The sequence below is a fragment of the Physeter macrocephalus genome, chromosome 2, assembly GCF_002837175.3.
Source record: "Physeter macrocephalus isolate SW-GA chromosome 2, ASM283717v5, whole genome shotgun sequence".
NCBI classification, from domain to species: domain Eukaryota; kingdom Metazoa; phylum Chordata; class Mammalia; order Artiodactyla; family Physeteridae; genus Physeter; species Physeter macrocephalus.
The window spans coordinates 70696626-70702784 of NC_041215.1; the positions used below are offsets into that span (position 1 = coordinate 70696626).

Genomic DNA, 6159 nt, shown 5'->3' on the forward strand with positions numbered 1-6159 from the left:
GCCCGGAGCCTGTGCCCCGCAACGGGAGAGGCCACAACAGGGAGAGGCCCGCGTACCGCAAAAAAAAAAAAAAAAATTACTAAAGGTAAACCAACTTTAAAAAAAAAAAAAGGAAAGCAGAACAAAGCTTGTTGAAATATTATTTACATGGAACTTCTATTAAGAACATCTTAGTGTTCTCTATTATTATAATAAAGCATTCGTCACCTTTGATCCTGAAAATTGGAAAGCATATTGGGAATCAAACCAAGATCCTTCCACAATGAATTAGAAATCCAACAGGGAAGATGTAGTATGTAAGTAATTAAACAACATATACAAAGCAAAAAAACGAAGTGTCATAAAACAGATGGGTAACCTTGAAGACTCAGAGCAATGAGAGCAAGCTAAAATGAGCTCTGTGGGGATGTGAAGGCAGGTATTAAGGTAACTTCAAAGAAAAAAGGGACTCAGTTCTTGAAAGAATAGTAGTATTTAGGAGGAAGAGCCTGTAGGATAATTTATATGTTGGTTCCCGACTGTGATCCATTTACATTAAATTCAGGAATGTGTCTATCCAGTTAAAGTTTGCTCACTACATGGTATAGTCTAGTGAAAAGAATACCAGGCAGAGGCCTGGAATTGGCCTGAATCTTAAGTAGATTTAAGACTTTGTTAACTTAGTTGATCTCTTACTCACCAGCAAAAGTTTTAAAATACCTTTTACCTACTCACATCTCTCCCAATGTTTTACATTTCTTAGTTGAGATGTTTGGAAACGATAACAAAATTAAATGTCACCCAAAGCCAAAAGTATAGTGAAAATAATCAAAGCTTTTAACATAATCTAAGCGCAGGAAATTCTGGTAAAGCAGAGCAATACATCAACATGCAATAACAACTGTAATTTACGGCTTAGACGAATGCTAGTTTTCATTAATATATTAAAAATGCAGTAACTGCCACTGAAGTCCCCCCACCCTTTTAAACGGGAATGATGTTTGGGCCAGTTTCCTGCTCAAGGGATTTCCACATAAGCTTCTCAGTGGCCTAGTTTGACCCCAAGTTCCTGCTCCTCAGAGGCCACTACCTTCAACAGTTACAGCAACAAATTTTACACAAGGGTGGTGGAGAGAAGGTTATACTGAAAAGATATTTGAGATAGAAACCTTTTCTGTGTCAACGCAAAAATTCACTAATCAAGCCCTAAAAATAACAAGCCACAGTAAATTATCGTTTAGGTAAAGCATCGTTTTATTCATGAAAATTACCTCAGTATTATATTCAATGTTCATAATGAAAATTAAGGTACAATTCCACGTTATGCAATAACTGGTCTTTAAAATACTCAAACTTAATTTTAACAGAGAATTCAAATTACCATTTGAATGGTATCCTGCTACCACTACTGATTGATTTTTTTATCACTTGATCTACAAAGCACTTCAAAATCATGTGTCCACTGTAATCATCACTCCATCCCTGTCAATATTAATATCCTTAAAATAAATGAAAAGGAATAAAAGAGATGCTCAGCAAAACAACAGAAATCTACTCAAATACCTCTACTTTGAAAGAAAAAAAAATCTTTCAATTGCATATGAGATATATCAATATTTGCATCCTTAATAAGCTACTCAAGTCCAATGGGCTCTCATCTGTTTGCTTTATTTATATAGTATCCGCATAGATTCAGAGAAATACTATACAAAAATACAGCTTTGATATTAAAGACAAAATATAAGAACGGAATTATAAGTCTTAAAACAATAGGTTTTTAAAGTATTACATTCTAATGACCAAAAAGAAATTTAACAGCCACCCTCTCTCAGTACAGAGAGCTATCAAACATTAGATGCATTATGGTAAGTGTTGACAAGACAGTCCTTCTCGAAGTACAGTATCTGGCAATGTTTTGATGGTTCCTACCTTACGCATTTCAACCATAAAGTGGAGATCAGTTCTTCAAAACAATTTCTTAGTGTGTCTCTCTGGGTTTAATGAAACAAGAGAAGATTATATTAAACAAAAATCTGTCCCAATGGTGGGCATAACATTGTGCTATGTGCTTGACGGAATGCAATTAAGAACAAAAGGTCCCTTTTCTTTTTTTTTTTTTTTGCCGTACGCTGGCCTCTCACTGTTGTGGCCTCTCCCGCTGCGGAGCACAGGCTCCGGACGCGCAGGCTCAGCGGCCATGGCTCACGGGCCCAGCCGCTCTGCGGCACGTGGGATCCTCCCAGACCGGGGCGCGAACCCGGTTCCCCTGCATCGGCAGGCGGACTCTCAACCACTGCACCACCACGGAAGCCCCAAAAGGTCCCTTTTCTTGATGAGCCTTATATCTAATCAAAGTAAATATATCAAAGTGGCTTTAAAAGATAAGCAGTGACAAAAGGCAACAAGGGGAGTCCCAAGCATTATATGACTCCTAACAGACATTTCTCTTGTCAAGGTCACCAATCATCTACGTGTGTTCAAATCTACTAGATAATTATACATCTCATCTCACAATTGAGTAAGCGCCTAAATTCCAGTAAGGACGCACTTCACATTTGCTCAAGCCCTCTGCTTGGGATTCTCTTCCCTTGGCTTTGTGTGATAATACAACCTACTGTTTTCCTCCTTCTTTACTGCCACTCTTTAGTCTCAATGCCCTTATCTCTTTGATTTCTAAGTGCTGAGGCCACCCCAGGGCTCCTTGTCTGCCCCCTTCTCTTCTCTTCTACAGTCCTCAGCCCCAAGTAATTTCATGAAATTCCATGGCTTTAAATACCATCTGCAAGTTGATGACTCTCAAATTCACATCTCCAACCGTGACCTGTTTATTGAGTTCTGACTTATATGCCCAATAACCTCATGGTCTTTGACATTTGAATGTCCCATAGGTATCTCAGAATCAAAACTCTTGATTCTCCTCTCTACCCCCAATTCTCATCCAAGCCTCCCCCAAGTCCCCCGCCATCCCTGGGAATGGCTCCATACTAACCACCTTGTTAACTCAAGCAAAAATTCTAGGCACATTTTAATTCCTCTCTATGCCTATCTCCTATTTCCAATTCCTTATCAAGTCTTGTGGGATTTTAGCTCTAAAACACATCCTGAACCTGTATACTTTTCACCAGTTCCTCTGCTACCACCCTGGCAATTAAGCCATCAGCTCTTGATTGGACTGCTCCAATAGCCTCCTGACTTGTCTCCCTGCTTTCAGCTCTTGTCCCTTAAAATGTATTATTCTCTGCAGTAGTCAAGAGTGATCTTTTTTTTTTTAAATATATTTATTTTTACTTATTTATTTTTGGCTGCACTGGGTCTTCAGTGCTGCGCGCGGGCTTTCTCTAGTTGTGACGACCGGGGGCTACTCTTCATTGTGGTGCACGGGCTTCTCATTGCAGTGGCTTCTCTTGTTGCAGAGCACGGGCTCTAGGCACACGGGCTCTAGTAGTTGTGGCACGTGGGCTCAGCAGTTGTGGTTCGTGGGCTCTAGAGCACAGGCTCAGTAGTTGTGGCGCACGGGCTTAGTTGCTCCGCGGCACGTGGGATCTTCCCAGAGCAGGGCTTGAACCCGTGTTTCCTGCACTAGCAGGCGGATTCTTAACCACTGAGCCACCAGGGAAGCCCAAGAGTGATCTTTTATATATGTAAATCAGACCACATCACATCTCTGACCCTTCACTGGTCTCCCAATACATTGAGAATAAAACCAAATTCCTGTTCTTGGTTTGCAAAGCCCTAGATGAGCCAGCCTGGTGGTTCTCAAAGTGTGATTTCAGAGCAGCACCTGGGACCTTGTTAGAAATGCAAATTCTCAGGCCCTACCCCAGACCTAAATAATCAGAAACACAGAGGGTAAAGCCCTGCAATGCACCTTCGACAAAACTCTCCAAGTGCTTCTGATGCATGCTAACGTCTGAGAAATCACTGAGCCAGCCCCTGCCAACCTCCCCTCTGTTTACTCAGTTGCAACTCGCTATGGAATTCACATTAGCCTTCCTTCCCTTCCTTCACATCTGAGGGGCTTGCAGAGCTGCTCACTCTGCTCCAAATGTTTTCACCACAGAATTTCAAACTGCCTGCTCCTTCGGCGCATCCAGACAGCACATCCAACATTTCCTCCCTGTATAGGTATTCTCTGACCACTCAAAAGGGGAGGCCAACGCCTAGCCCCACCCATTCTCAGCCCACTCTTCACCCAATGGTGCTCAAATGTGGCTACACAATGGACTCGCCTGAGGACTTTTATAAAATGCTGAGGTTCAGGCCCCACACCCGGGAATTCTGATTTACTGGCTATGGGGATTTTAAAATCTCCCCAAGCAATTCTAAAGTGCACCCAAGTTTGAGAACCACTAGTCTAGGACAACGCCTGACAGATAGTAGGTATTCAATTAGAGTTAATGATTTACTTTCCTAAGAACTTTGTAATGTCTGAAACACTGCCAGAAGGTTGCTACTTAGGTTAATCAAGTTCGTGTAAATTCAGGAAGTTCTCAGAATCACTCAATGTAACAATCTTAAAAGTAGTCCCGGGCTTCCCTGGTGGTTCAGTGGTTGAGAGTCTGCCTGCCGATGCAGGGGACACGGGTTCGTGCCCAGGTCCGGGAAGATGCCACATGCCACGGAGCGGCTGGGCCCGTGAGCCATGGCCACTGAGCCTGTGCGTCCGGAGCCTGTGCTCCGCAACGGGAGAGGCCACAACAGTGAGAGGCCTGCGTACCGCAAAAAAAAAAAAAAGTAGTCCAAAGTTTAATAATAACTTTTCCAAATTTAAATCCCCATTATATATATTTTTTACATCCCAACTTAGCTTTATATGGTTAGTATTTTTACAAACATTGCATTGCTTTTTTAAAATTTTATTTCTCTTTATACAGCAGGTTCTTATTAATCTATTTTATACATATTAGTGTGTATATGTCAACCCAAATCTCCCAATTCATCCCACCCCGCCCCCCACTTTCCCCCTTGTTGTCCATACGTTTGTTCTCTACATCTCTGTCTCTATTTCTGCCTTGCAAAACAGTTCATCTGTACCATTTTTCTAGATTCTACAAATACGTGTTAATATACGATATCTGTTTTTCTCTTTCTGACTTACTTCACTCTGTATAACAGTCTCTAGGTCCATCCACATTTCTACAAATGACCCAATTTTGTTCCTTTTTATGGCAGAGTAATATTCCATTGAATACATGTACCATTTTTTCTTTATTCATTCATCTTTTGATGGGCATTTACGTTGCTTCCATGACCTGGCTATTGTAAACAGTGCTGCAATGAACATAGGGGTGCATGTGTCTTTTTGAATTATGGTCTTCTATATGCCCAGTAGTGGGATTACTGGGCCATATTTTTAGTTTTTTAAGGAACCTCCGTACTGTTCTCCATAGTGGCTGTATCAATTTACATTCCCACCAACAGTGCAAGAGGGTTCACTTTTCTCCACACCCTCTCCAGCATTTGTTGTTTGTAGATTTTCTGATAATGCCCATTATAACCAGTGTGAGATGATAACTCATTGTGGTTTTGATTTACATTTCCTTCCTTTGTCATAGATTATTTGACTATAGGTGCATGGGTTTATCTCTGGACTTTCTATCCTGTTCCATGGAACTATATTTCTATTTTTGTGCCAGTACCATATTGTACCTGTTGTTTACCTCTTTAGGTATGTTTATTCCTAGGTATTTTATTCTTTTTGTTGCAACAGTGAATGGGATTGTTTTCTTAATTTCTCTTTCTGATCTTTTTCTGTTAGTGTATAGGAATGCAAGAGATTTCTGTGCATTAATTTTGTATCCTGAAACTTTACCAAATTCATTGATTAGCTCTAATAGTTTTCTGGTGGCATCTTTAGGATTATCTATGTAAAGTATCATGTCACCTGCAAACAGTAACAGTTTTACTTCGTCTTCTCCAATTTGGATTCCTTTTATTTCTTTTTCTTCTCTGATTTCCATGGCTAGGACTTCCAAAGCTATGTTAAATAACAGTGGTGAGAGAGGACATCTTTGTCTTCTTCCTGATCTCAGAGGAAATGCTTTCAGTTTTTCACCTTTGAGAACGATGTTGGCTGTTTTTTTGTAATATATTTGTCTAGTTTTGGTATCAGGGTGATGGTGGCCTCGTAGAATGAGCTTGGAAGTGTTCCTTCCTCTGCAATTTTTTGGAAGAGTTTGA

The 6159-nt window shown here is 40.7% G+C and overlaps 1 protein-coding gene across 5 annotated transcripts in view; it reads right to left on the reverse strand.

The window, feature by feature from the left end:
* COBLL1 (cordon-bleu WH2 repeat protein like 1) overlaps positions 1-6159 on the reverse strand; it is a 166534-nt gene that overhangs the window by 77757 nt on the left and 82618 nt on the right. The window lies entirely within an intron of this gene.